Source organism: Panicum virgatum, chromosome 9N (genome assembly GCF_016808335.1).
Source record: "Panicum virgatum strain AP13 chromosome 9N, P.virgatum_v5, whole genome shotgun sequence".
Taxonomy (NCBI): domain Eukaryota; kingdom Viridiplantae; phylum Streptophyta; class Magnoliopsida; order Poales; family Poaceae; genus Panicum; species Panicum virgatum.
The window spans coordinates 41,197,182-41,203,275 of NC_053153.1; the positions used below are offsets into that span (position 1 = coordinate 41,197,182).

Here is a 6,094-nt window from a genome sequence, read left to right on the forward strand (position 1 = left end):
CAGCAAAGTTAGCTTCCTCCTGAGTGATCGGGCAAGAGTTGCCCATGTGTCCAGTTTCTCCACAAATCTCGCTTGTCATGCGAGAATCCATAACTTGGTTAGCCTCCTGGTATGGAGACTCCAGTCTCTTCATGAGAAGGTCCATCTTAGCAGCAAGCATATCGATGCTGTCGACATGATGAATTACCTTGCGGGGCTGTTGCTGCCTTTCACCTTTCAAACTCTGGTTGGAAGCTATCTTCTCTACCAGCGCTTTTGCTTCAGGGACGCTGAGCGAAAGGAAGGAACCACCTGATGCTGCATCGATGTGGTTCTGAGCTGGTGTGTTCAGGCCATTGAAGAAACTCTGAATAATCAGCCATTCCTCCATGCCATGGTGGGGGCATGCTGCAATGTACTCCTGGAATCTCTCCCAAGCTTCCGGAATAGCCTCATCTGAGAGCTGTTGAAATCCAGAGATCTTGCCTCGGAGGGCATTGGTTTTGCCCACCGGGAAATACTTCGTCAAGAATGCATTGGAGCAAACTTCCCATGTGGTGAAGTCTATTTTGTTGTTGTAAAACCATGTCTTTGCCTTGCCTGGCAAGGAGAATGAGAACGGTCGAATATGAACGTTATCCATCGTGGTACCTCTGGGGTTGATGGTGCTGCTCACTTCTAGGAAGTTTTGAAGGTGAGCGTTGGCATCCTCTGATGCCTTGCCACAGAATGGACTCGCTTGAACCATGTTCACCAGTCTTGACTTGAGATCAAAGCCATCATTGCCTTGGTCATTGTTCAGTCCAGTAGGGATGTGGCAGCTGGACGGGGCCGAGTACTACCTGAGAGCCTTGGCCATGGGTGGTGCTGAGATTGACAAACGAGGATTCCAAGTGGGTTTCTTCTGGGGTGGGACGACGCGGCATCTCACAATTCGCCCAATTCTCTGAGGATTCGAATCGAAGTTGGATGGTAGATCAAAACCGGCCAAGCACTGCTCTGCATCGAATAAACGAGAGAGAGAGAGAGCAATGGTAAGCCCGCTAAAACTAGCGGTGATAAAACAGTAAGGTTTTCCACTCAATTTTACGATAACTTTAGCCAATTGCTTCCACAGCAATGGCGCCAGAAATGCTTGTTAGTGTCTCTTATGCTCAATCTGAATAGGTATTCTGCAAGCACACAGAATTCACTGGTGTAGCACTTCACCTTGGAGTATTCCAGGGTATCGTGAAATCCTCAGGGAAGCACTATGGTAAAGTGTATCGTAAATTGTAGTGACAACTTTTACTGAAGTTATCGACTGATTAATTCAGCAAGGGTAAGCCAGATAACTGATGAGATAAATGGCCAAGCTATGACCGTGTGACACACAGGAGATTCTATACCTTAGAGTGGTAGCAGCTGGGAGGACAACGAGCGAGAAAGGACTCCTAAAATACTTTTAAACTATTGAGCTAGCCTCACTAGAACTAATCTAAGTTTCTATCTTGATGTCGGAATAGGAGCATACTTCGGTGGCCTAAGCGAAGGGCGCAGACAGGGATGAGAAGGGGCCCAACATACTTTTGGCAATCCTACTGCTATGAAAACACCCGAACGTGGTGGACTATGAGGGACGGACAAGGCTGTCACCACTTGCCGCCTACCACTGCGGTACTGTGGGGTGGAACACACTTTCTAGCTAGTACTGAGTCAGACACCACGTCTGCTCTCAGTACTAGGATTTCTCTTGAGGCCATCAAGAGAAATCCCCTTCAACCTAGTGAACTAACTTGAGTTACACTAGTATGGGCGAGAAAACCCATAAGACTAACTCCGACAAGCAAGAAAGGGAACTTAAACCGAACTAGAGGTAAAACTTACTCCCGCAGGCAAGTACTAGTACTTGGGAAGATAAATACTTGCGGAAAGTAAAGCTGACTCAAGTAAGTAAAGAAGATAACTTATATTGAAAATAGTCAAAGGAAAAGATACAAGAGCTTTACCGAGCTCCGATGACGACTCCGGATCCCCGAGACAAGCTCGACTCAACTCTAACTCCCAACTACTAACCTACTCTAGACTTGAGAAGAGAGAATTGCTCCTTTGAGTGTGTGTTTACAAGTGAGGGGGAGAGCTCTCTTTATAGGCTTCCAAGGTCGGTAGAAGGCCGCTAATTCTGTTAGCGCCAGGTGCACGCAACTGTAGAGGCGGTGCTTAACTTCCACGCGAATACAGGAGCCGAGAGGCTGCAAGGTGGGGCCAAGCGGCCCTCCCTAGGCCAGCCGGCCTAGGGGTGTGCCATCTGGCCACTGACCTCCCGTGGACGGCTCCTAATCTCTTCCGGACGTCAGTTCTCTGGGTGGTTTCCTCGGATGCTTCTATCTTGGGCTGGGCAGCTTGAGGTAGGCCGGGCGGCCTGCCTCCGGAGCCCCTTGGCCCTCCGCTTCGCCGACGTTGTACAACAACACTCCACTTTGCTTCTGGAATGGGTGGTTTCCCCATTTGACGATCTTGATGCTGGTATGTGGGCTTTTGAGTTGAACCTTGTGCCTTCCGGGTCCACCGACAGGATATGAAATGTTCGCCATGTTCTAGAACCTCATGAACATGTCACATTGCTCCGGTGAAAGTATTGGACCCATGTATGTGGAGGTGTCAGGCGGTTGGGATTTTCTCTGATTTCGACCATCTTTGGACAGTGAATACCTGCAAGCACAACTCATCCAAAACTTGTGGAACTTATTAGAATCAAATAAAATATGCATGGAACATAGTGCAAAACTCAATTTATTCCCAAGAAGTTGACGGTAAAAAATGTGAGATAATGGCCGTCAATAGGCAGTAGCGGTGGCTCTCGAGGAGGGCGCGGCTAAGCCGCCGCCCTGCCCATTCGGGATGCGCACCCCCACTGCGACCTATGATTTATCCGTCAGCACCAACATGAGCACGTATGAGGATCTGCCGGGGAATCACCTTATCTCAATCCGCAGCCTCATCGCGTCAACACTGGATGACTCGTACCCCGAATTTGCGGACGAGGGGTACGTCTTCGTGCGCGGCCGTGCGGCCCCAGAGTGGGACTACTCTGGAGTCCGCGATCGTGAGGCTTTTCTATTGTTTCAAGCTGGAGCGGACTACTACCTCACCTGCTCCAATGACTCCAGTGAGGGGCATTACGATCCCACTGGTGAGTGCTTCATCGTCGAGCTGGCGGAGCAGAACGGTGACGGGCCGAACGATGCAGCAAACCCACCGGTAATACCCGCGGCGCCTAGACCAGCCGCCTCGGTGAACTTGGGGCTACGACAGGCGCAGCTGGCGCAACTCAGGAGCTTGTGGCCGAGCTAGAGGAGGAGCGCCGGCCGACACTGAAGCTGCGCGACGCGCTTGAGCAAGAACGCACCGGATGCGGTGCCGGTGCTCGAGAAGCAGGAGGTATCGCCTGGGAGCGGATCCTGGCGGATGACGATGTGGACAACCCGCTGGCCCTGAACAAGGCTAGCCAAAAGCTCACCGTTGTGGCTCCTCTACTCCGAGCAATGCCCGAACCCTCAACGACCGAGGGTCGCAATCTGCGCAAAGAGGCGCAGGTGCTTCTTGAAGCAGTTGCAGTGCAGTAGGCCGAGAGCTCTGCATTTCGCATGGGTTCGGTGGCCTTGGCGAAAGCCAGTGGTGCTGCACGGCAGGACTGTGGGGCCTCGGTGCACACTCCACCGGTGGGAGGGGACAAGGCAGTTGTGATACGCCCAGCGGTCGGGGCAAAGGCACCCTCGGTGCACGACCGCGTCAAGATGCCCCCTATAAAGGAGCGCATTCGGGACACGCGGGTCACGCCGGCGATGGCGACGCCCACAACGTCCACAACCAGAAGAAGTAGGGCGGTGCACCCCACGGCTACCACCCTCGACGTGGCAGCCGTTACGATAGCAAGGAGGATAGGAGTCCATCATCGGAGCCTCCGGGCACCCATGTGTTCAGCAGGGAAATCCGCGCTGCTCCATTCCCCCCACGCTTTCGTCAGCCCACCACCCTCACCAAGTACTCTGTGACACCTCAGGTGTCAATACTTTGAAATCCAATCAATACACATTAGGGAAAGTTAAAAGAAAAATTTGGGAAACTAATTCAAAGAGAAAGGACCAAATAAAATACAAATCATACAAAAGAAATTAAAGGAAAAAGAGAAAGGAGTGAAAAACTACTCAAATTTTAATTCAAAAATGTGCACAAAATTTTTGTTGGCTCATGAGAAGTATTTCAATTGACATGTGCTCAATTGAACTTCAGCCAAAGTCAAGTCAAAAACTGATTAAAACTAAAGTCCTTTTGTGCAAATATGTAAATGTACCAATAGTTCAAAATGTGAGTTTCAAACGAAAATTTGCATAACACAAAAGTGGTAGATCTTGAAAAGTTATACAAAAATGGTATTCAACACTTTTCCATTTGAGCCCTCCAAGTAGGAGATAATTTTTGTTTACCGAGAGGTCCCTGAAATTTTCAGAAATCGCAAAAGAGCCCCCATCTCCATCTCTCTCTCCCGGCTGGCTCTGTTTCGCCCGCCGCCCGCCGTACGCCGCCGGTGGACTTCATCCACCGCGCGCCCACGGCCAAATGGACCCGGGGAAACCGTTTTAATGCCACCTGTCCCGCCCCTTGGCACCTCCTCGCGCGCACACGCGTCCCAGGCCGCTCCCGAGCCGCCACGACACCCCGGCCGGCGCAGCGCCGCTGCCTCCTCCGCCCGCTCGCCGTCGAGTCGCCCAGGGCCAAATCGACCACCCCCAGTCACTACATTGCTCACCCAGGAGCTCTTTGGCCTATAAAGACCCCCAGAAACCCACGGTCGCGCCCCTTCTTCCTCTTCTTCCTCCTCCCGCCGCTCCGCCATGGCCGCCGAGATCCAGCTCGCGCGGACCGGCTAGCCCAGCCCCACATTGCCCCCTCCGACCACCGCAGAAGCTTCTCCACCTCCTAGTTACGCTCCACGCGCGCGGAATCAAACCCAAAACCCCTCCCGAAGCCGTTCCCCTTTTGCGCCGCCGCCGGCGAGCTCAGGCTCACCGCGGACCGGCCAGCTCCGGGGAAGGCCGAGCCCGACAGCTACCCCAGAAGCATCCACGAGCTCACGCGGTGCTCGTGCGCGCCTTGTTCCCCTACCCCGAGCCCTCCTTCACCTCCAGCGCCGGCGAGCCGAACAACCGACCCGCCATCAACGCTGACGAGCTTGAACCTGTGCTCCAAACGCTCGAACGTCGACCAGGGTAGGTGTTCCTCGATCCTTTCTCCCCCACGCGCCTCCCCGTGGCAGCCCCGGTAAGCCCTGCACCGCAGAACACCACCGGCAAGATGCCACGGCGGAGAAGGCCGGCGAAGGACCCGGTTGTAATTTCTTTTTTTCGTTCAAGGGTGTCTCTGCAAGTTGTACAGTGTATACCAGTGAACTTCTAAAATGCGAAACAAATCACAGAAAAATCAGAAAAATGCAAACTCAACTGATCTGGAATCCTTGTAACAAAATCTACAAATTTTGTAACATTCACATTTGCAGAAACTCAACCGAATTTAATCTAGGGAAAAGATTAAGAAAATCACCTTATGCATGTTCATGAAGTTCTGCTCATCAAATGACTTTGATTTTTGGATATGTTATAACTAATGGGATGCTAAGATCACAGTAAAAAGATGACACCAAACCAAAACAGTTATCGGGTTAGAACAATCAAGATTCTCTAATCTGTTGTTAGCAATCTCGATTTAATTCTGGAAAATGTGTACATGAACTTGCTCTGAAAATTTTACTACAGCCTTGTGCCACTGAATCCCTACAAATCTCTAAAATTCAAATTTATTAGAGTTCATTTGATATATACCATGATTTATGCTTGTTTAATCAACTTAATTCCTCATATATAGTTCTTATGCTCAGAAAAATTTATATTTATTTCTGGAGTCTCTTTTTAGCTCTATGTTCCTGTCTAAAAATTTTGAGCTGCAGTTACAGAGTTTTGCCTTGGTGAATAATCATGCTTAACATCTTAGGGCTAGATTTACTATTTTTGTTCTGAGTAATCTACAATGTTTCTGATCATCATTTTTGGGAATGATCTTGTTTAGAGTATGTTCTACC

The 6,094-nt window shown here is 50.6% G+C and overlaps 1 non-coding gene across 1 annotated transcript; it reads left to right on the plus strand.

Moving 5' to 3' along the window:
- Positions 1-368: 368 nt before the first annotated feature.
- LOC120693702 lies at positions 369-475 on the plus strand. The gene has a single exon (XR_005683157.1). It is a non-coding gene; the product is annotated as a small nucleolar RNA R71 (small nucleolar RNA).
- The last annotated feature ends 5,619 nt before the right edge of the window (positions 476-6,094 follow it).